Source organism: Boleophthalmus pectinirostris, unplaced genomic scaffold (assembly GCF_026225935.1).
Source record: "Boleophthalmus pectinirostris isolate CB_2022bp ecotype Guang Dong unplaced genomic scaffold, ASM2622593v1 HiC_scaffold_17, whole genome shotgun sequence".
Lineage (NCBI taxonomy): Eukaryota > Metazoa > Chordata > Actinopteri > Gobiiformes > Gobiidae > Boleophthalmus > Boleophthalmus pectinirostris.
The window spans coordinates 18,118,320-18,141,160 of record NW_026571115.1 but is presented as its reverse complement, the minus strand read 5'-3'; the positions used below and the strand labels follow the sequence as shown (position 1 = coordinate 18,141,160).

Below are 22,841 nucleotides of genomic sequence, written 5' to 3'. Positions count from 1 at the left end.
CTGTGGTAAAAAATTGACTTTGGGAGTGCTCTATAATACCCTATATATACCGACGCTAGCTGAGTTTGGAAAGCAGAATATGTTGAAAATATTAGAATTTCCAAAGTCGTCGTATACCAGTATGTAAATGTAATGATAGGTGGCAGCATCTCAGCCCAATGCCGTGAATATGTCAAGATCTATTTGTGTGGTGACATCTGTTAAGTCGCTGTGTACAGGTGAGGTGAGACAAGGTGATGTAAATTATGGGAACTAGAGGAAAAGATGCATAATACATGGCGCCAGATGGAAGGGGTTCTGTCCTCCAATTTGGGGGATGTTGTCGAGTACAATTACAGTGTTTATTTTGTCATTGTAGATGGCACCCTGGATAACAACAACAGAGACACCCCATTACAGAGGGCAAATAATATGGAGGTATTTCTGTCCAATTCTGTGCTCTGTACTTGAGTCACATGACAGTAGCGGAGGGATAACACAGCATCTGCTGTTTCAGTTGTGCAGAATATTAATATTGCACTGACAACTGTCATTCAAAATGTACTGTATATATATTCAGTAAGGTAGGAGTTAGGTGCACTATACTAGTACCTTTTCAGGTGGGGGGTATATCCACTTGCTTCTTGGAATGTTCAGCAGTATGGCATTAAACTCTGCCTTGCCTTTACACTGGTATTGCTCAAAATACTTTGAAAAACATGCATTTCATATACAGTGAGCTGGGTCACCTCTCCACAGATCTGACTTTTAACTTGACCTGGTCGTGTCACCCTCCTGTCTTTGTGGAGATAAATAATTAATGCTATACTGTAGAACATTTCAAACAGTGCACATTTCGCTTATTTTCTGAATTTTTGTTACTCACGTTTTTTCTGTTTTCACAATGTTATGGACAAACCCTGTGAATGAGCACTAGAGAGATAAGCATCTGCCTTTGTGTTGACTATATCTTGTAATGCACACTGCACATAAATCCACATGTTCATTAATTTTCTTCATTTGAATATTGATTAATCTAAATAACTTTATTTTTCACTGAGGGGCAATTTAATCACATTGGCAAGTTAAAATACAAGAATACATATTATAGCAAGTTAGTTTATCTTTCTGAGTCTGAGTTTTATTTTTTATTTATTTTTTTCCTGAGACAAGCCAACTAAGAACTTCACAATAAATCAGTATTGTGTCCTGAAAAGCCAGCCACAAGTAGACTTCATGAACATGAACTGAAAAAGTTACACTTTTTAGTAGCAAAATCAGGACAAATATAACCTTAAATGAAAAAGTGGCTCTGATCTTTCGCTCTGTTACTTCCTTCCACCAAAGTGAGGAAGAACATACATTGTACAGATATGTGACCAACAAAGTCATCTCTGGACTTTTGAAGGCTGAGCAGTACAGATGTAGAGAGTTGTAATCTACTTGACTGACAGCAGCACACAATGGCTTTCTCAACATTTAACCAGGAGATGTTTGATAAAAGATGAGAATAGAACAGAAAGAGGCAGGAGGAGAGCAGAAATGGGTGAGGAGAAAACAGTGCTATGAACAGATAAGAGAAGAGAAGATTGGATGAAAGACAGTGTCACAACGAGGTGAAAGGAGAGTTCTGGTTCATTCTGTTCTTCCTGATAACAACATTGTTCAAATAATATTTTATGTAACTGTACTGTTCCCAAGTAGTACCTAGGTTAAAGAGACTGTTTATAAGATTTTCATTTTAAATATCATAAACAGGACCTTTCTGTGAACCCAGACGCAGAAATGAGTCCCCCATTTGGATTGCTAGTTATAATGCTGAAATCTGCTGGTTTAAATCTAGAAGGACTCACTGAACTGAATCCTCAAGGGCCCTGTCCATATAATTAGAAAAACGTGTATGTGTCATAGATGCAGGTTAAGGCACTAGCAGCTCAGGCTCAGTTGTGATTGTAGTACTTCTTTTAAATTGTAAGAGTGCACGCTGAATAGAGTTCCTTTGAAAATGAAATGCTTTATAGAAAGTTCACCACATAGAATACATATAGCTAAAGGTGAACATGAACTAAATCATTTCTATATTCACATCTGAACTTGGAATGCAGTTTGCTAACTTGTATTGAAGACACAACTCAAGTTCCCATACCACATTTGAAATATCAGAGCCTCTAAAGTTTAGTCATTAAATGCACTTTTACACTTTTACATGTTTTTACAATACAAGATATATATGCCTCTGTATGGACAAGCACTAATTCAGCACTAATTCAACCATGATATATATGTTCATTTATATGGGCAAGCACTAATTCAGACTCTGAGCACAATTCATGAGTGGATACAGGTGCTGGGGTTTTAATAATGGGTTTTTAGGCCAGGTTTGTTATGAACTATCTGAAAAATTGGCAATACAAAGCATGGGGAGTTCCATTATGAATGGATAGGTCTGGGAACCAAAACAAAACATGTAATCATAAATAAAAAGTATATTTCCATTTGTTTGTGAATAAATAAACATTAAAACATTACAGTTCTCAGTCATAACTTGAAATATTCTGTCTGCATATAGCTTTGTCTGTGAGAGGCAAGTTATCAATCAATTAGCAAAAAGCACATATTACAGTCACAGTGTTCACCAGCCACAAAACACACCACAAACATCCAGGCTAATGTCAGAGTACATGAGACATTTCTTTCATGAGGTGAATGAATTGTCTGGTTGGTATTGTCTAGCCCATACATCACTCTTGTCATGCTGTATGCCCATAAGGAATAAAATAAACCATGACGATTTTAAAAAGGTGTAGACAGGGCCATAGGGCTTCACCACGGAGACTATTTTAAATGTGAGCTTGAATGCCACTCTCCATGGGGACAGTCCAGTCTGGGGCAGAGCACAGCTTATAGCCTGATGTTAGGGTCCCTCATAACACCTCATTCTGAGCTGTTTTTGTACAGGAGATGTGGCTTATGCGATCATTAAACTTTTCCATAAACTGGCAGATTTACAGAGAATCATAAAACGCTCCAATTCAATAGTAGCAAAAGGTGCTTTGTGTCCCCGGGCAACCTCCTCCGACATGAGCATCACTGTACCACCCGTTCAACCAAATTATTTTTCTGTTAGCACTCAAGTGTAAAGCTATTCTGCAAACTAATAAGCATGCCAAAGTACTGTTTCTGTAAATACAGGTCTGGCTCTTTTCAATTTTCCTGGTTTCACATTTGTTTTACATTTAGTGAAACGTTGAATGGGCCCAATCATCAAAAGCTGCAGAGGAGGAAAATGATAATGAACGATCATTTTGCTGCATACATTGTGTATCTTCAAAACCATTTGAATATTTATATTCTGGGTATAACCTGCCTGGAAAGTTGAAGGCTTGAGTAGCAATTGTAGTAACTTTTTTATTTCAGGTTATCTAACTTTCTGGAGGAAGCATGTCACCTTCAGTGACAAGTTAAAGTTAAAACCATAACAAACATACAAACATATTCCATGGAGATAAGTTTTATGAAATACTGTGAAATATTATAGCCAAGGAAACAGCATCCCCAATCTATGGGAAAGAGCAAGAGGAGATCCCACTCCAGCTCAAATAAGAACCATTTACTTGATGTATTTACGTTGTTGACATGTTTTGGCTGCTAGATGCAAGTCATTTTCAGAACTGTAACTGGTGTTGTTACTTCCTGTGGGTGTGGTCAGCCTGATAGACCTGGCAGGTTTGTCAGGCTGACCTGGTGGTCTCTGGAGGAGGGTACCCCAGCTGTGTGAAAAGAGGAGTGCTCCTTCATCACGGTTGCTGTGTCTGTGCCCCGTTTCCTGATTTCAATGGCCTCCCTGATCCAATGTTTGAACTTGTTTTTCTCCAATGGCCTGTTCCCATCTTAATCCATAATGTGTTTGGGGTTTTTTTTTGTAAATATACAAAGACGAAATGTGTTTGGATAAATAAAAGCCAGGTTTGTGGAGATACAAACCCACTCACAGTTAAATTTCACCAAGTGAAATACAACCAAAATGAATAGAAAAAAAACTAAACATACTTTTATTTTAGTCTATTTTTGTCTGAAACACGATAGCATTTTGTAGTGTACATAATAACAGATGTACTACAGGATTAATTGTATTACATTTACCAAGAATAATTAGAGGTACATCTCACCAGTTTTTGACAGGTAGTTAATGCACACATATACATTGCTGCTGTTATGGGCCAGACATTGGCTTTTTTACAACTGCTGTCAAACTGTCTATGCTTCTTCATTTCCTCTTCCTCTGACAGCGGCTGCTCCATCAATCTGTGATGTTCAGATCTGATATCAGCGTTCCACTGCATGCTCCGTCCTATCCGCAGGTCTAGTCTGGCTAAAATTAACTCTGGAAATTCATGCCGGGGGCTTTTTATTGTGTGTGAATTGATATTTCACTATGGCCGAGTGTGTGTGTGCCATTTGTTAACAGAACTGCAGCATATGGAGAGGCCCAGTATAATTAATGCATATACCAGCTCAAGAACACCCTGATCATATAACATGAGATGTTAAAGTGCCTAAATGACTCCTAAGATTCATGCCAGCGCCGCCTCTGCTGACAACTATTTATGAGGCACACCTGCACACTCCAATGCAATCTAATTCCACTGTCCCGCTATAAATCCTGTTGTTCACAATGACTTTTATGAAACATTCTCCTGGACTGCTTTGTTCCGATGTTGCCTAATCTTTCTCTGTTGAGCTAGATACACTATGAATGGTCACCGATGATACATTAGGTAACCATTCATTATGAAAACTTAGTGTAGATTTATTCATTAAACTTTTTTTTATCAGTGCTTTGCATTGCAGGGGACATATTATGTAAAATTGCTTTTAACCATATAACAGTGTTTCCTCACCATTAGCTTACTCAGAGTTGCATTTGGATTGATGCATGTTTGAGTACTCCTGTATTTTCCTGCTCTCGAGGCTGTAGTACTCAGAGAATTTCCATTTTCACCTACCCCCTATCTCTGCCTACAGCTTTGTACAAACTACTTTGTAAAATGCCACATTTAAAAATGCTGTTTTTCAATAATGGTGAAATTTTTCAGTTCTGCCGTTTCAAACAGGAAGTCTGCGGATCCATTTCTTTTATTAAGTTATTAGATCAACATCGTGTAATGCTGGCAACAGTGGTTAGAGCTCTCATCCCAAAGGTTTGGGTTCCTAATACCTGCCCCTTCAAATCTTCAACTCTTTGATTCCTATGTTATTGCATTATGAAATCCACCCAGTAAGCACACTGAAGACTCAAAGGGAAAACACAAGCTATGAGGATTCAGGCTGACCCCTAGCCCAATGAGGTTGCACTAGGAAGACACAAGTTAGTTCTGAGAAAAGTGGGTCAACTATGACAATAGAAAATAGTAACTCCAACCACTAGGGGTTGATAAATCAGCTTAATTTGCTTTGGATGTTCTTGTTAGCTAACCATAGACTGTATAAAGAAGTGGACTAAGGGAGTGTGATGTCACTCATAGCGTTAGGCTCCAGTGAAATTAAGCTCATAAGGCCAGCAGTTAGAGGAGCGAATTTGGAGCCAAAGTAGATAGAGAAATGTATTTATTTATGTTACAGAGAGAAAGGTGACAGGTGATGGAGCCAGAATCGCCCCCATGCTCACTTCCTATTTGGAACATGGTGGCTTTTGGGTTAGCTATATCCATTTATATATAGAGTCTATAGAGTTAGCAGGGCTTGTGTTTATTTATCTTTCAATAATTTTTTTGTCTTAAGTTGCCATGAATAAGGCAGGGCTTTCTTCCTTGCATTTTCCTATACATATAATAATTTAAAAGTTTTTAGACTTGTACAACTTCTCTGTAATGTTTACATGATTGGTCCTTTAAACACATTTATCTGGACCAGTGCAGGCAGTCTTTAGGTGTGGGACTTGGACGTAGTTAACACAAGACAAAGAATTACACATTTTCTTTCCGGTATTTGGTCCTGCTGTAATCCACCGCGCTTCACTGCCCTTTTCTGTCATCATCTTGCCACTCTTCCATTCTGTCAAAAACAGCGCGATTAAATTCTTCTCTTTCAAGACCCATCACTTTCAGAAATGTGGCAGACACCCATTTTGCTAATAGCTTTGGCCAGGACCTTTGCCTTGGGTGTACTTACAACTTCCTTTGACTCTTCTTAAATGTGTTTGAAATAGTGAGAAAGTGGACTTTACATGTTTTTTTATGTTTAGGGATTCAAGAAATTTTCACTGGCATTCTTTATTTGCTATTAGAATGAAAATTTGAAAAAATGACCTAGAAATATTTTTACATTTTAAGTAAGCGTTGCATTGCTATTCAATTCTATGATAAATCTGATACTGTAGGTACTTAAAAGGTGCATTGCATAACATTTCTAGTGGATACCTGATAGTCTCCATCGAAATGTTATTGCTTTATCTAGAATGTTCCTCAGTATAGATTAAACCTATCATGAGGGAGACAAGCAGGTTACCCTATGCTACATTACAATTCGGATCTGTGGAGAGTCGTCTCACTTCACAGGAGTTATTGTATTTTTGAGCAACAGAAACACTCGGAGTGAATAAATGCTAGATAGATATGTTTAAAGTCATACCATGGAACATTCAAGGCAAAGCCATAGCATCTCTTTGGAGACAAGGAGGTAGTTGCACAGTGCAGCTTTAAAGTTTCCCACAAAAACATAATTCTTTAATCTTTGTATTTACAAAATGAAAAAAAGGTAAAAACAAAAAGTAAACAGGTTAGATTTGAAGACCTTTTATTAAAACACAACTATACAAATAATTCTGTATAAAAAGGTATTTGTACCATGGCGTTACTGACACTTTTCACCTGATAGTTTACATAAAACGATATTAGAGAGAATAAAAATAGAAACATTCTGTTAATCTTTGAGTGGAGTTGTGCCTCTTGGCCATGTTATTGTAAATTGTTAATATTTATATCTCCATATAGACCCTCCACTAGAAATGTTACGCAGTGCTCCATTAAGCTTTTGGGAAAATGATGTCATGTGATGCAACTTATTATAAGCTCTTCAGTTAAATCAAGTTTTATTTCACAGTCAAAATGTTAAATTGTGAATGTGAAAGTGTTATCCCTTGACAAATGTTCTACTGTCCAAGATGCACCCTACTTGAGGCCCATAGTTGCCTCCCCCCTCTTGAAAGAATGACTCCTCTATTCGCCAAAAAACGCTTCACCGTTAATTACAAAGGCTTCTTGTGACCAGCGAAGAAAATGGGTCAACTCCAAGTCTGTGGATGAAATGTGCATACAAAACACAAAGTTACAACTAAATCCCTCAACATATGCCAGAAGAGAAAGAGCAGCTAGCGTTTAATTACCTTGTGTCGATGAGGGGTCTCACTTCAGTGCACTTAAATGGTTGGATTTCTCTACACACACTCCTCAGGATCCCTCCCTTCCAATGCACAAAATAACACAGGTTGGCCATTGGACTTGTTTGTATGATATAAATTATGAACCCTGTACTCACCAGGCACTGCTATTGTTGCTGCTTTTTGTCCAGAGAAAATTGCGATACAGTTTTGAGCCAGGCCGAGGCAATGAGTGCAAAATGTGTAGCTGCAGTCCCTATTGCACACACCAGCGAACATATACACACACATCTGGCAGCACATGTCACAACAGCGGTCCACCCAATGTCTCCTGTTGTAGTCTTCTGCTCTGCATTCCTCCTCAGTTGGTAAGCACAGGCTACGAGGCTTGCAGGAGTACAAGAGCCCCATGGGTGAGCCTGTTAAAAACAACACATCGACAAAAGCAGACAAGGAAATATTGCTGGAAATCACAGTCCAGAAAAATAGCCCTCTTCTTTAAAAAGTCCAAAAACTACAACTTGGGCTGTGTACAAAGTACTTTTAGTATAGAAAAGATGATGGTAATTGGCTGTCAGACTGTCTTAAATGCTGCAAAAATATGTTTCTGTTCTCTTGAGTTAGCTCAAAGTTCTTCCACTTCCTGTTCCTGCTTATGTCCTCATTAGGGGTTGAACAGATTTCTTTTATGCTGCGTCCTCAGATACCCCTGACAAAACAGAACTACATTCCTGGAATCAGTAATAAAACACACCTTTTGAGAGGGAAAAAAATGTAAGTGAAACGTCATTTTAAGTGTTGCTCAATACGTAAAACTTCACCACAGACGTTTTTGTGGTTGTCAGCTTGAAGTTGGACTAAAAAGCCATTTGTTTGTTCAGCTTGTCACAGGAGCAGTGCTAATCGCCAAAGCAAATGGTTGGGTAACAGTGTTATAAAACTGTACACAACTTCTAGGCAATAGATTTCTTGAAAAGTCTGTTTAGATAAATAGGACTGTTTTGATAATGTGTTGTTAAAATGTAAAGCAAAGATTAGAGATCTTACACAAGTCACCTATACATACAACAAGAATGATCTACTTCATGTGTAAATGCTTTCTCTTTTACAGCACAAAGAAATACTTTTTTTAAAATTTTAACAAGGTTCAAGTAATTTTTGAACTGGCCCCTTGCATTTTCTGTAACCTTTTATGGTTCCCATAATTAGGAATCTCGTTTGGGTTGTCTCACAGAGGGAAATTGGAGTGAACTAAGGAAACCTACTAACACAGAGAGAACATACAAAGTGACACAGAAAGGGAATCTGGGAATCAACTATGCCCCTGGGCATTTAAACAGTATTTTTGGCTCTGTCTGACAATAGGACAGATTTGAGTTGTCACATACACACATAGGACACAAAAATTGGTTAAAAATCTGCTCAGTGTCAACAAGAATAAATTAATACTCTATATATTTTATATATATTGTTATTTAACCTATTATGGTGATTTCTTGTGATTTGTGGTGAGTTTTGTGATTTAAAATGGCGAAATGTCCCAGTATTTGCCTATATAGTGCAAAGAGATATGAGGTGCTGCCACATACACAATCAACAGGAGGTGTTCACTCAGCGCTCTCTCTCTCTCACTGCTTCAGCATTTAAAGTTTAAGTGTTTTGTCTTCTTATCGTCAAGACAAATAATGTTGTGCACAAGGGAGCATGTTTAGTTCATTTGACATTAAATAATGTTTGACCAGAGCCGAGGTGAGTCTAACATCTCACACTCTGCCTCTGTCTGCGTGGGGGCGTGTCTGTGGTTGCACATTTATGACACACGACTTTCTGGACCAACTACAACCACAGACATAATCTTATTACATCAAATTATATATATATATATATATATATATATATATATATATATATATATATATATGTGTCGAACCAGGATTTGGAAGCCATCATCCCATCCATTTTTCCATTATCAGGATCTATATCTGATATCATCTCGACGCATCACTGTTCCTTAGAAATGAATTTAAGTTTGTAACATGACAACAACTTCTACATATCTTTAGGAAACACAAATGTAAGCCTATGAATTTGTGCATTAGTATACAACCTGGAAACCAATATTTAGTCATGTACTTGTATTATATGTATCATGTATATATTTATAACCAAATGATCAAGCAACCAGCAGAAACAAAGCCTGATTGCCGTGCAACTTTGGCCAATTACTTCGTAGCAGCCAGTTGTTTTTTTTTTTTCTTTTAACACCTTTTTTTTCTAAACCTAATAACCGTGTAGTAAAAATCTCTTTGAAACAGATTGCTTTTATATTTTTTCCCACAGATATGGCATTCTCTGAGGAGCTGTATTCATTGTGGTTAATCAAGGACAGAGAACAGACGACATCTGTTCACATGGCAACTTTCCTGATGTGTTTTTTACTTGTGTCATTCTGTAGAACTCCCCACCCACTCCAATTATTTATTTATTTATTTATTTATTTAGTCTTTCTTGGTCATAGCCCGTAACACAGATGTCAGCAGGCTGCATGTGACAGGTGAAAGACGCAGTGGCAGATTTTGACCTTGACGTTGGCGAGAGTGAAGTGACAGTAATAAAAGGCTGCAGTGAGCTATTGTTGGCCCTGAGGCATCCATTAATGAACGACATGAAACAGCGGAGAGAGACCAGGGGACCACGGAAGAGAGGGGAAAGGACTGGAGGGCGGGGGCCTGATGGAGGACAGGTGACAGTGGCTCACACAGACACTGGAACTAGAACTATATAGCGATGTTGGATACAGCAGCAGGTATGTATGACCAGCCTGTCAAAACATCCACTCGTACAAAACCCCAGCAGTGAGAAGAGAGGAAATACATGGTAAAATAGAATAAGTTACCAGTTGAGTAAGTTAAGTAAGGTGTTTAATCCGCTTATATCATAGTCCCACCAACTGAAAACGGTTCATTTTCAAATCTGACAACCTTTTAGCTGTCTGTGGATGTTCAAAGCATTAGTTATTTCTGTTTGAGCTGAAGCTAGTCCCTGAACAGTAGTTAGTTTGTTTATCCGTTGCTATGGTGATGCTCACGGCGTAGTGATAGGTTAGGGGATTTTTTTAATTACTTGAACATAATTTTAGAAACCAAAAATAAGTAGTGATGGTATTGTTGTCATGTCAAAGGGAAAAAAATATACTAGCAATAGAATTAATAGCGGTTATATGATATGAAGGTGCACTAGATATTTAAAGTGGGGCATCTAGCACCTTCTTTACTTCAGGGAGATGCCAATGCTTTGTAAGGGATGCTCTTTAGTATGGCATTAAACTTATCTAAATTGTTAACTCTCAACACATCTGACTGCTAACTTGGACTGGTGGTCTAAGTCTGGCATCATAAGTGTCATTTCAAACTAGGGATGGGCATGATTAGTCGATTCATCGATAACTGATCGTTAAGAATTTCATCGATCACGTTCATTTTTAATCAACAAACCGAATGTAGGCTGCTGTACGTAGCGTAGTGTAAGGAGTCTGACAGCACAAACACTGGAGTTGCAGCCTCACAGTCCTGCATTTTGACTCTGGCACACCTCCTTGGAGATCACCTAACCACTCAATGAACCTCAGTATCCTGGTTATGATCGAGTCTTTGGAGTATCCCACTTTCGCCATGGTGCATGTTTACGCAGTATTTCAACATAAAGTTGAGTGCACATACGTTCAAAAGACAAAACACTTTTCAGTCTTTTCATCACAACAGTAGCCAAAATAAATAAAGTGACCAGCATAAATAAAGTGAATGAAATGAATGTTAAGAGCTGTGCTAAACCTGCACACGTCTGATCTCTGAAAACATGAACCATCTCCAACGCGACACACACAGAACAGACTCACCATCAGCATCATCAACGTCCCTCTGTCACTCATATTCCACTGAGTCATGTCCTTTAGTCCGACAGAAGCTGACCACATTAGCGCACAAGGAAAGAGCTGTTTATATCAGCATGTATAGTTTATGCAAATTAGCCATGTGGTTTTAAGTTTCTGTAAAATATAAACAAATGTGCGCAAAGCTGCATTAAACACATTATAATCTCAAATGGACTGATGTGGCTCTGTAGTGGTTATGGTTTTGTATGTTGTTAAATTGAGTTTATGCAGATTAGTAATCGTAATGATAATGATGATAATTTTAATATTAAAGTGTTCATGATTAATTGATTGTTTGATGAAATTGAATTTAATTGAAATCGATTCTTAATTCTCACGACGATCGATTAAGACATTTTTATCAAATGCCCATCCCTCTTTCAAATATTTCACTAAAAGCATAACATAAACAAACAAGTGGCAGAACCTGCAGAAGAAAAACAGGATAGTGTGGCTTTTATGCGTGTAGCCTGTCACTTCAGTATAGTTAATGTTTCTTTAATTCTGTTGTGATTCTAAATGTATTTATTTGGCCCAGTAGATAACATCTATAATAACACTGTAGAGTAAAATGGTAGTAGTAATGTTTCCAATAACCTTTCACCTTTTAATGATTTTGTTAGCGTAATTCTATATCGGAAAACATTATACCTCTGGCATGCCAAAACATCTGCGCCTCCAAACAATAAGACGACATGTCACAAATAGGAGTTTGTGTCGGAATAAATTACCACCTTTTCCATGCATTATTGATGTTCCAAGTAGACCTCTCTGCACCTGGGGGCAACTTACAGTCTTTTCACCTCCCACTTACTTACTGTTATATCCAGATGCTGCGCGGATACAAACTCGTGTGACAATTTGGTTTAATCCCCAGCTTTTCTCCATGAATAGAATCTGAAAATGGAGCCATATCTGCAGAATTTCCATGTTCTCTACAATACATTAGATTGCGCAGATTCCACAAAGCCATAATGGTAGATAATGAATTGATAAAACCCATAGGTGACAAACCATTAATAGAATGCACTACTTAAACTCCCATAATCCTTCAGTGACCTTCGCTTAGAGTCAAGATAATTAGATTTACCTCTCTGATATCGTCCGTATAGCACGTACGTTGGTGACATACAGTGACATGAAGCCGCTAATATGATAATGTATGAGCATGTATAAGCATAAGTGAAGCTGTAATGAAATATGACTGAGACGTTATTTGAATTTGCCATGGTAACACTGAAATTACTGGAGAGAAAAACAAAGTACGCGGACTAAGTAAATCTGCTTCTTTGATGTGTCTCTCAAACTGGCACAGAATCTTGTTTTTTTTTTGATGAACTCAGTGACAGTAGGATGTTGATCCTCAAGTCAAGAGCTAAATGGGAGCATGGGGATTTCAGAGCAGGAAATAAAGACTTAACTAAGAATAACTTGCATTGTGCTTGGTGATATTTGTGTATAAAGCAACCTCTGTAAATGCATATCTTGTACTGATACAACATCAGACTAAAAAAAATATTTCTTATTGAGTCACAGAGTCTGACAAAATTGAACAATTATTGAAACTCGGAACAAAGGGTTTTTTTGTTTGTTTGTTTGTTTGTTTTTTGTTTTTTTGCAGGTAATTTCTAATAACTTCTCTTTCTCTGAACCCTTGCATCTGGTCTTTATAATGTTAGCAACTGTAAAATATATTCTTAGACATAACAATAGAAACAAATATAACTACATTATTAATATCTTTCAACAATGCCTTTTATTTTGACTAGAGAATAATACATTGAAATATAAAGGTCTTATTTTTAAGGTACTCCTCTGTCTTTGGTCATTTATTATTGATTAGTTTTGAAAAATGTTACTGGGCTCAAACTGTAAACATGTAGGGCTAGACTAGACTTGAGTCTGGCACAGTCAAATGGCCCAGACTGCAGTCTTTTTCAAACTCTACCCTGTCCTTAAGCCCTAAATATTGCTGCTGCCATCATAATGGTTTTCTGTCTGACCGCAATGTATTATGGATTGCACTGAGTGGATCATTCAGGTAGCTCTCATTGAATACTCTGCCAAAGCATGTCCAAAAGTAGTCTAGGTCTGAACCAGCAGAACTTTCTCATAGCATTCTATTACTGTTTCTTTGTCTTTATTGGGCTAATTTTCAGATTTATAGCTTACTGAATTGTGGCTTATAATATTTAACAACATGAATCTTTTAATTATCCTTTTGTTAAACCCTCTAAATTACTTTTGTGGTTTGAGAGGGTTTGATGTGGAAGGTCAAAAGCGGATCATTTGCTGTTGGCGTCCTTGAAGGAGATGAGCCAAAGAAATGTCTTGCAGTACAACAAAGCAAACAAACCAAAACTTCCAAAAAGTACGCTATAACTTTCAAAAAGTACACTATAACTTTTCCTGTAGAATGTCTCCCACCTGTTTTTCTCTATGGAGATGTTAATGATTGGCTTGGAATGTTCTACACTATGATATTAAACTTATCTATCTCCGTGGAGATGGCGTCAGGCCAAGTTACAGGTCAGATCTGTGCATGTTTTTCAAATATTGCACTTGAAAAACAAATAATTGTATACGCTTAATTCCATACTGAGAAACATTCCAGGCAAAGCAATAGCATCTCCACATACCTATAGAGGTCCTATATTATGTAAAATTACCTTTTATGAGCTTTAAGCTATATTATAGCTTAGTTACCTCATCAACAATACATGGTAAATGGTCACATTTTTCTATAGCGCTTTTCCACCTTCAAGGCACTCAAAGTGCTTTACAACAAGGAACCACTCACCCATTCACACACCAGTGTAAGCAGACACAGTGGGCAAGGTGGGTTAAGTGTCTTGCCCAAGGACACAACGACAGCATTCATCTGTGGGAGCTGGAATCACACCAGCCAACCTGTGGGTCAGTCGATCTGACCGCTCAACCTGTGATGTTTATGTTGAGCTGGAATCGAACCACCAACCTTCAGATCAGTGGGCGAATGCTCTACCAACTGAGCTACCGCCGCCCACTACATCACAGTTGTGTTTTTGTTTCATTATTAAAATGTGTGAGTAATCCAAAGCTCCACAGCTACCATTTTGCCTTTCTTTAGATGGGCAATTCCAGAGCTGAAATTATCCAAATGATTCTAGTGAAGGGGCATGGAATTTAAAAACACAGTGAAGCACTTCATGTATTACCAGAGTGTTTTCTGTTTGAGAAAAGAACTCAGGGTTTGTGTGTTAAACATGTGTGAATGAAACAACTCCAGGTATATTAGAACAAAAATCTGAAAATAGCGTAATATGGACCCTTAACCAACAGCAAGCACACAACAAAATTTACTTCGGTCACACACTATCAAACCTGTCTTCTATAGGTTCATCTGAAGATGAAACTGGGTTGTAGATAAATAATGAGCAGCAATTTAAAGAGTGCAAACTGATTTAGTGCACCTGTTGGGGGATATGGCCGTGTCAGGGGAATATACGGCAGGATGGGGGTAGGACCTGAGGACAGAGTAACTGGAACTCCAACATTTTATTGTGATCGACTCATATTTTACCCCAGACGTCCCCCCGGGGCACTGCCAGTGCACCCCACATCTGCACATCACTGCTATCACCGGGCCCAAAGTGGCACCTAATTGGCAGGTAGCGTGTCACAGCGAGGGGGGTATCAGAATAGGTGATGTGGGAAGTTTCTCTGCAGAACATTTGAACATGGAAACGCACTGGGGGAAATGACTTGCAGAGTGTCAGCAGATGTCTGAGTGCCTGCAGCTTTATGATACCTAATGTCAGGTTTGCAAATCACACAAACTACATTTAAAAGGCTTTTGAAGAAACTTTTTCCAACTATTACTATACTTTAACCACAAGTGGAGTGCATATTAAAGGCTATAGTAAAAGTGTGTCTTCTAAAAAACTTGTATGGTTTTTATAGGGGTTTTGTGGAGGTTTTGGAAGGTGTAGATTAGTTTGTACAACACAGGTCTGTCATGATAATTGATGTATAGACTTATCGTTCAATGTATGAAAGCTGGAACAATATTTTTTGGGGTCAATATTTATGTACTCTTTCTCTACTCTCCTGAGAAATGTGTTATTTTTTTGGCTACATAACGAGATCTGAGCTGTAGAACGTTAAATTAAAAAAAAAATGTATGACTCCTTACAGTTGCAAACTAAGTACTAACTCTTTCATTTTGCTTTTTATTTATTAGAGCTCATGTTTTTAACAATAATGTACATTTAGAATATTTTTTGTAGTTTAAATTGGCTCTTGGGTTATTGTGTCAGCGGCATAAATTAGTTTCACTATTATCATTTATCATCTACATTTGCTTCACCAAAAATATTGCACTTCAGAATTTGTTGTTGTAACAGGTCATTTTCACTTTTCAGACTTGGTGCTGTCTTCTGTAGCTGGAGCTGGCATGGGACTGAAAAGTGAATGCCATTATGTGCCTATGGACTACCATTATTGCTGCTACTATTATTGATACTGTGATGAAAATTTATATGGTGAAAAAATTTCTCTCAGTCTGTCTTTGTGTAAATTAATGTGATTTCTACCTGAGACCTAGACCAGTTATTAGCATGTGTAAACGCTCAGCAGACACAACTATCCCACCCTCAGGAAGCCCTTAGTTGTACTACCTGTCCTCAAATGTATGTTAACTTGATTAGTACAAGTTACTATGCTTTGATATGTATGTAACTTGTACTTCTGTATAAATACTCAAAGCTCAAATGCTCTGGGGGAGAGACTCGGAGTGGGGATGCTCAGAGGGGTCTAACGTGGAAGGGACATGCTGCTGGAGGAGAGACTGTTGTGCTCTGGCCAGGGCAGGCCCTGTCCATATCTGCTGTAACAAGAATAAACCTTTGTCTGTGTTCCAGAAATTCATGGGGCTTTGCGAATGGATAAATTATTTATCATCAAGCGATATATAATTTTTTTCCACATCAATACAATTGTTACTACTACTATATCAGCACTACTACTACAACTACTATTGATTCTATTGTTACTTCTACTACTATAGCACTACTCTTGTACACCCCATAATAACACTTTACAGGATGTGTGTTCTGAACTGGCACAGAATCCTTGTCATCTCATTTACATCCAGACTTGTGGAGGGCTCTCTCATCTAAAGCCTCCCTCTTTTACCTTGTATGCTCCTGAGATTCAAGGACAGACTGACCATCTGTGGCTGCAGACCTATGGGTCCCATCGGCCACTCCACTCACTCTCATAAGAAACAACATCTGATATACAGTCTATAAACGCCCTATTCTCTCCCCCTCTTCTAAATGAGTCTGGTCTCCTGCGTGTGAGTGCGTTTTCTGGGGTCAAGCACACAATTTATTATCAGAGTTTTCCTCTTGCTATCTAATTCTAACAACAAGTGTTCTCTTTTTTTGGCTAGTTCAAGCACGTAACACAATGCAACAGTTTGTGAGGCTGTGCTGGTGGTGGAATTAAGGTTTCTGATGCTAAGATTAAGATGCTAAGATTAAGAAATAACTTTTTCAATAATAAATATTATAAATTCTATATCATATCCACATCTTAAATTATAAATATAAGGAATATAACATACAATACTGTAGTGACTTCTATACTGTGTATTCTAAATCTTTACAGTAATGAAAACATTTCACTTTACTTGAACTCTGTGTGGCATGGACCAAAGGAAAAAGCACAGAAAGAGAATTGAGTTCTGCATGTGAAGTTCATTGGCAGCATTTTACAGCTTTTCAAAATTACTGTTTTATTGCTTTAGATCAGTTATGGATATATTATTGTATTGTATGATTTTGTATGTATATTGTACTGTATGATTTTACTATTTGTACTTATCTTGTGCTTTGTTACCTGAATGTTTGGCCACCCCTGAACTTCCTGCTTTGAAAAACTGTTCTGCTGGTCTCATTAATGGCATCATTGGCACCAACTGTTTAATTTTTTTCTTTTTTCTTTTAAAATTTTTACTTAATATTTGAGTTCTATATGTTACTACTGCTAGATATGGGTTATTTATGTGTATATAATGAATTCATGAATTTAGAGTAAACTAAAATCGATTTTCCACAGTATTCCAGCCGTGTGGGCCTGGCTGACTGGCCTCTGTAAAAAGCAGGTTTGAGCTGTGTTTGGACTGAGACATGAGGCAGCTTATGATGAGCTCTGAAGTGTTAATTCTTGGTGACGGGTGAAGGAAATCTCCACTTTGCACATGATGTGCTGCCATGAAAATGTGTTACTACTAACTCTGTCCATGTGTCCTTGGGCAAGGCATTTTACCCACCTCACTCATGAATATGTTAGGGTTAGGTCAGCAGACTGACAGCCCTGCCTTCATCAGTTGGCACTGAGGTTAGGGTGGATAAATGGGTGACTCTGTGGCTAGGATCTCTTTACAGCAGTGGCACAAGTGAGTCGGAGTTGTTGCTAAGAGCAACAGTGACAAGCTAATCATGATCACTCATGTGGCACTTTTATTTACTTTTCAGAGTGATGGACAAATGCCCAGATTGTAGCGAGGGGCCAAGTCATCAAAACGTCTTTCTGAAGAAGAGGTTCTGGCACATAGTAAGTCTTGGGTTCTCTGTCCCTGACTCGTCCACAGAGACGAGAGGATCGATTATGATTGGTTTGTGCGTAAGTACTCCAGCCACTAGACCACCCTGCTAATGTGTGTTGACATGGAGAACAACTGAGGCGCCTCAAGCAGCTGCTATTAATGAAGCACAAAATAACTGTTAGCTAGTGAACGCAGCTGCACCAGTCCTAACACGCTCTTATTAAGATGCTACACTGAGTGTGCAGCAACAGACTAGTCACCCGCATCCGATTGACCCCAGCCTGGTTACCGCAATCAGACATGTTGCCATGCTCGGTGGTGCGTCAGATGATATCCCCTGAAATCTTTAAACTTTGATTGTGAAGCTACTGTCAAGCGTGCTCATTTTTAAACAATCACAACAAAACAAAAAGATCCAATCCTGATATGTTCAAACAGACATAATGTTACTGACACATTAGCTCTTCAGTCGTTAAATCAAATAGTGGTCATATTTTGAGATCATTTCTGTTGGGCACAGCAGCCAACTGCTTGTCTCCATGGAGATGTTATTGCTTTGCCTGGAATGTTTCACAGTAGGGCACTGAAATAATGTATGTAGCGTTCACTATTAAATTACAGATGATTTTAATGCTAAAGCAATACCTTGAAAAACATGCATTGTTACTGCATTACTCCACAAATCTGACCAAGTTATATTTGTGGCATCACCTCCTTGTCCTCATGGAGATGGATCATTATAATGCCATATATAATGGGAAAGTCAAGGAAAAGCAATGACATGTCCCCCCATCTCTCTATTGCATATATTTTATTGGTATCTCTTGTGAAATTCATTCATTTAAAAACGGCCTGTGGTCTAAAGAGAGATGTATAGATGAAGAATTATCTTAGATTGATGACTCCACACTGGAAGACAAGATTCTGGCAGCTGCTACTTGACATTTGAACAGTGAAAGTGAAAGAAATGGGAGATGGAGACACAGGAAATTGGAACAACAGAGAGCTATAGAGGAGGACAGAGGACACAAACAAATGAGCTGGTTCAGGCAGTCTTGTGTGATTAGAAAGGCCGGTTCATGATTGAAGCAAATTATACTTTAGGTTATTCAATCAGTATCAGCAAGTGTTGATTTTAGCTGGGACAAAAAATGAAATCAAATTAAGATACAAAAACTTTCTACAGTTTTACACTTAGTACTGTGGAGGTTACGTTCAACATTGATTTCCTTAATTTCACACATTTGTATATTTGGCACTTCTCATGTCCTCTCCATGTTGGGGCCAATCAGAAAGTAAACTTATACTAATACTCCATGAATTAACTAGAAAGGTTTTCACACCACCTACAACATTTCCAATATAGCTGTAACATATTTGAACACAAGAGCGGTTGGCTCTTGGTCGTGGGCTGCACACCTACAAATCAGACTGGTAATATTGTTGGACACCAGTATAGATTTTGTGGAGCCACAGTGAACAATCATAGCATAGCATATTACTGGAAAAAACATTCTCAAAACTATGAAATATGAATAACTATGATTTGACTTCTGATGCAACAATGATTGAATACAAAATTACTAAAAATTGTGGAGTTAAAAATTTGAAAACACACCAAAAACTGACTATATTTGTCCCCCAAAACTCTAGCTAAATCACTTAATGCATTTTCCTTTCTGCTGTAGTCCACATAAATCCTTTTTAATCCCTGTAAAATAATTAGTTGGCTAATAACAATCTTGGTTGCCATTTATCTGACAAAGTGATCAAAGGCATATGCCCGACTGTCACTTGTCAATCTGAAGACCAGCATTAAGAGACTTGGCAAATGAAATGAGAAAAATACAGTAAAGGTCCTATATTACAGAAACTGGATCACTGTGAGCTTGCCTCTTCAAAAACATACCTGAAGTTGTGTTTTGTTTCATTCACACATGTTTACATGTTTGAGTAATCTTTTATTATTAGTCTGTCTACATCTCCAAAGCTCAAAATTTTCTGTTTCACCTTGTGATGCCATGGCTGAAATCATTCAAATGACTCTAGTAAAGGTGTATGGAGTTTAAAAACACAGTGGAGCACTTCCTGTATTACCTCATAACATCACAAAGTGGGACAGAATGCGAGATTGAGGGAAGAAATAAATGCCTAAATATGCCTAAATATGCAAGATGTGTGTATTAAAAATGTGTAAATGAAACAAAACACAACTCCAGGTCTGTTTTTGATGAGAAAACATTATAACATAGATCAGAAAATAGTGTAATATGGGCCCTTTAATACATAATAAATTGTTATTATGTGTATGTTGTCATTATTTAGTATTATTAAGCAATTTGGGAACAATTACTTTGGAATTCCACTCTACAGGATCTATTGTGATTGCTTTGATTTGCATGAATTTGTCAGAAGTGCGCTTTGCAGACTTTTTTCCAATCGTCTGCTCTATTGAAAATCTTTCTGATAGTTCACACAGCCCGGGCAGGGTGTAGATAAATGCGTGTGCAGCCAGCAAAGTGTCTGTCATTATAGATCCGTTTCACTCTTTTTGAAGCTATGAAACTATAAAAAATAAAATGATCAGAGGGAACAGCACAGTCTTAGCAGGTTCAGAGCAAGTACAAGGCGAAGTAATGTACCCAGAAAAATCATCTAGGAGCGTGTTCTGTCACACAACATTCACATTTACAAATGATTGAGGTGTGTGTGTGTGTGTATGTGTGTGTATGTGTGTGTGTGTATGCGTGTGTGTTGGGAAAACTGCAGCTCTTTATTCCAGCCCCGTGACACAGTGTTCTCTCTCCTCTCACCTGTTTCATTCATTAGCACATCCTCCAGTTTCACAGGTTTAGGTACATTTTGCAACAGTTGGCCCCCGCTGTGACATGAATGTGATGAAGTTTTCAATATGTAAACTGCTTTCTTTTGCACATACGAATGAATACGCACATTAGAAAAAAAAAATAACATCAGGGGGTATTGTGTTAATGACAAGATGGTAGCCTGCATACAGTATAGATTAAATTGGAAAAAAAATAGAAATAACATATAACAATAAGGTTTTGAGTAAGAAAAATGTAAATTGACGGCATATATATTGTATTACTATCACTGTTGGGGTTTCAAAATATTGATTGATGATAAATCTTAGAATATACAGTATAATTCTGTTTTTTTTTATTTGACTGGGTTAATCAAAATTGAAAGATTCTATATTCTGCAAAATTGACTCTTGAGAGCTTTAAGCCATGATAGAATGTTGTTATGTCCTCAAAAACATACCTGAAGTTGCATTTTGTTTCATTTATATATGTTTGAGTAATCCTTTATTATTAATCTGTCTACATCTCCAGAGCTCACAGTGCTTGCAATGTCATGTAGTGGTGGTTCAAGTTAATAGCTACCTTTTACCTTTAGTTCAGTAGAGATTGGCAATTCCAAAACCAAAATCAAAATCATTCTTGTGAAGGAGTTTTTAAAGGTGTATGGGACCACTAAAATGTGGTCTGACAATAGTAAGTAACGTCCTTGGGGACTTCCAATGAAAAATAGCTTTTGCAAAGTATGGTATAAAGCGTCTTTTCTTGTGGGAAATGAATCTTTGCACATGGTCCCTGTTAAACAAACTAAAAAATAAAGTAAATTGCTAAATGTAATTTTAGTGATTTGTCAAGAGAGAACTCTATAGTAGTAAAAAGTGCCAGACATTGTGCCCTATTCAAAATAATGACATATTTTGACTCTTTTGTACTTTCCTGCAGCCTTTTTCTCACTGTAGAAATCCCTCTTTGACATGGCCCTCTGTGTTCTCAGACAAGTATCCAGTCTGCTGCTTTCTCTAGAAGATCACGTATCATTTATAGTTGTTGTATTGAAGCGCCTTGTGCCCCAAGGCTTTCTGTCCTGGAGGGTTTTGCCTGGCTTGTATGGCCTGATGAAGAAGACTATAGCATCAACAGCCCATCTATCTGTCTCTCCGCCTGCGGGGTTAACTGTGGTCCTGCAATAGCCCTGCTCAAGACAACAGGCCGCTCATTGGTTAATGTTTAATGGACTTAAAAGGACATCATTGCCCGTTGGCTCTGGATCAAATTTATGGATAGTCAATGCACTAGGTTTGGCTCTGTACTCTTAATGAAAAACCTGACCTCTAAAAGCCCTTTAGAATAGACCAGTTATTACCATTTTACATAGTAACATAATAGTGTGTTACATGTACTAACAATTATGTATTTATATTGTTATTATTTATTATTTAGTATAATATATGTGTTTTTGCATGCTTGCTACTTTATTCTGTGCCATGGCTTAAGTTGGCCCATTGGCAAAGGAGGGCAGGCATTGCCATATAGTGTATGTCTTCCAACATCCAGCACACATACCATATCAAAAGAGTGATTAAATCCTGAGCTAAACCTGGACCAGGATTAAACTAGACAAAAATCAAAACAAAAATAAAGCATCAGGATTAAATAGAGCTCGTATGACCAACTTAACAAGTGTGCACGTTTTCTTAAAATACTAGTAATTTTTTTGTAAGAATTCCACTTCTGATTTTCCACACCATATTCTTTACTTGTACTGAGAAATATTATTTAAAGTTACTGTACTTTGAGCTCTTCCACTGTGAATAAGTTTGTGTCTTGTCTTGACTTCTTGGCTTCTTGCATTACTTCAATAATTTTAAATCATAGCTAGTTGTTGCATCATAGTTACAGTATTCAGTTCTCAGGTGTTACTTGCTTCAAATACTTTTTAATGCAGTATTTCTTTAGATCTTTGACTTTTACTTCTACTTGATTCATAGAGGTATTATGTAAGTAGATTTTTGGCTACTTGGCTCTGCCAATTGGCATATTAACTGAAAGACCACACCAATGTAATGCAATCAACCATTATTATTTTAATGATAAATATTGCCATTTGTGTTCTTGTTTACTATATAACATCCCATATTA

At 37.6% G+C, this 22,841-nt stretch overlaps 1 protein-coding gene and 1 long non-coding RNA gene across 2 annotated transcripts in view; one reads left to right on the top strand and one right to left on the bottom strand.

Annotated features, from left to right (window-relative positions):
* Positions 1-22,841, top strand: part of sdk2a (sidekick cell adhesion molecule 2a) — a 182,327-nt gene that overhangs the window by 19,230 nt on the left and 140,256 nt on the right.
* Positions 6,758-7,996, bottom strand: LOC129408607 (uncharacterized). The gene is made up of 3 exons (XR_008632036.1): positions 7,516-7,996; positions 7,364-7,440; positions 6,758-7,273 (listed from the first exon to the last, which is right to left on the bottom strand). It is a non-coding gene; the product is annotated as an uncharacterized LOC129408607 (long non-coding RNA).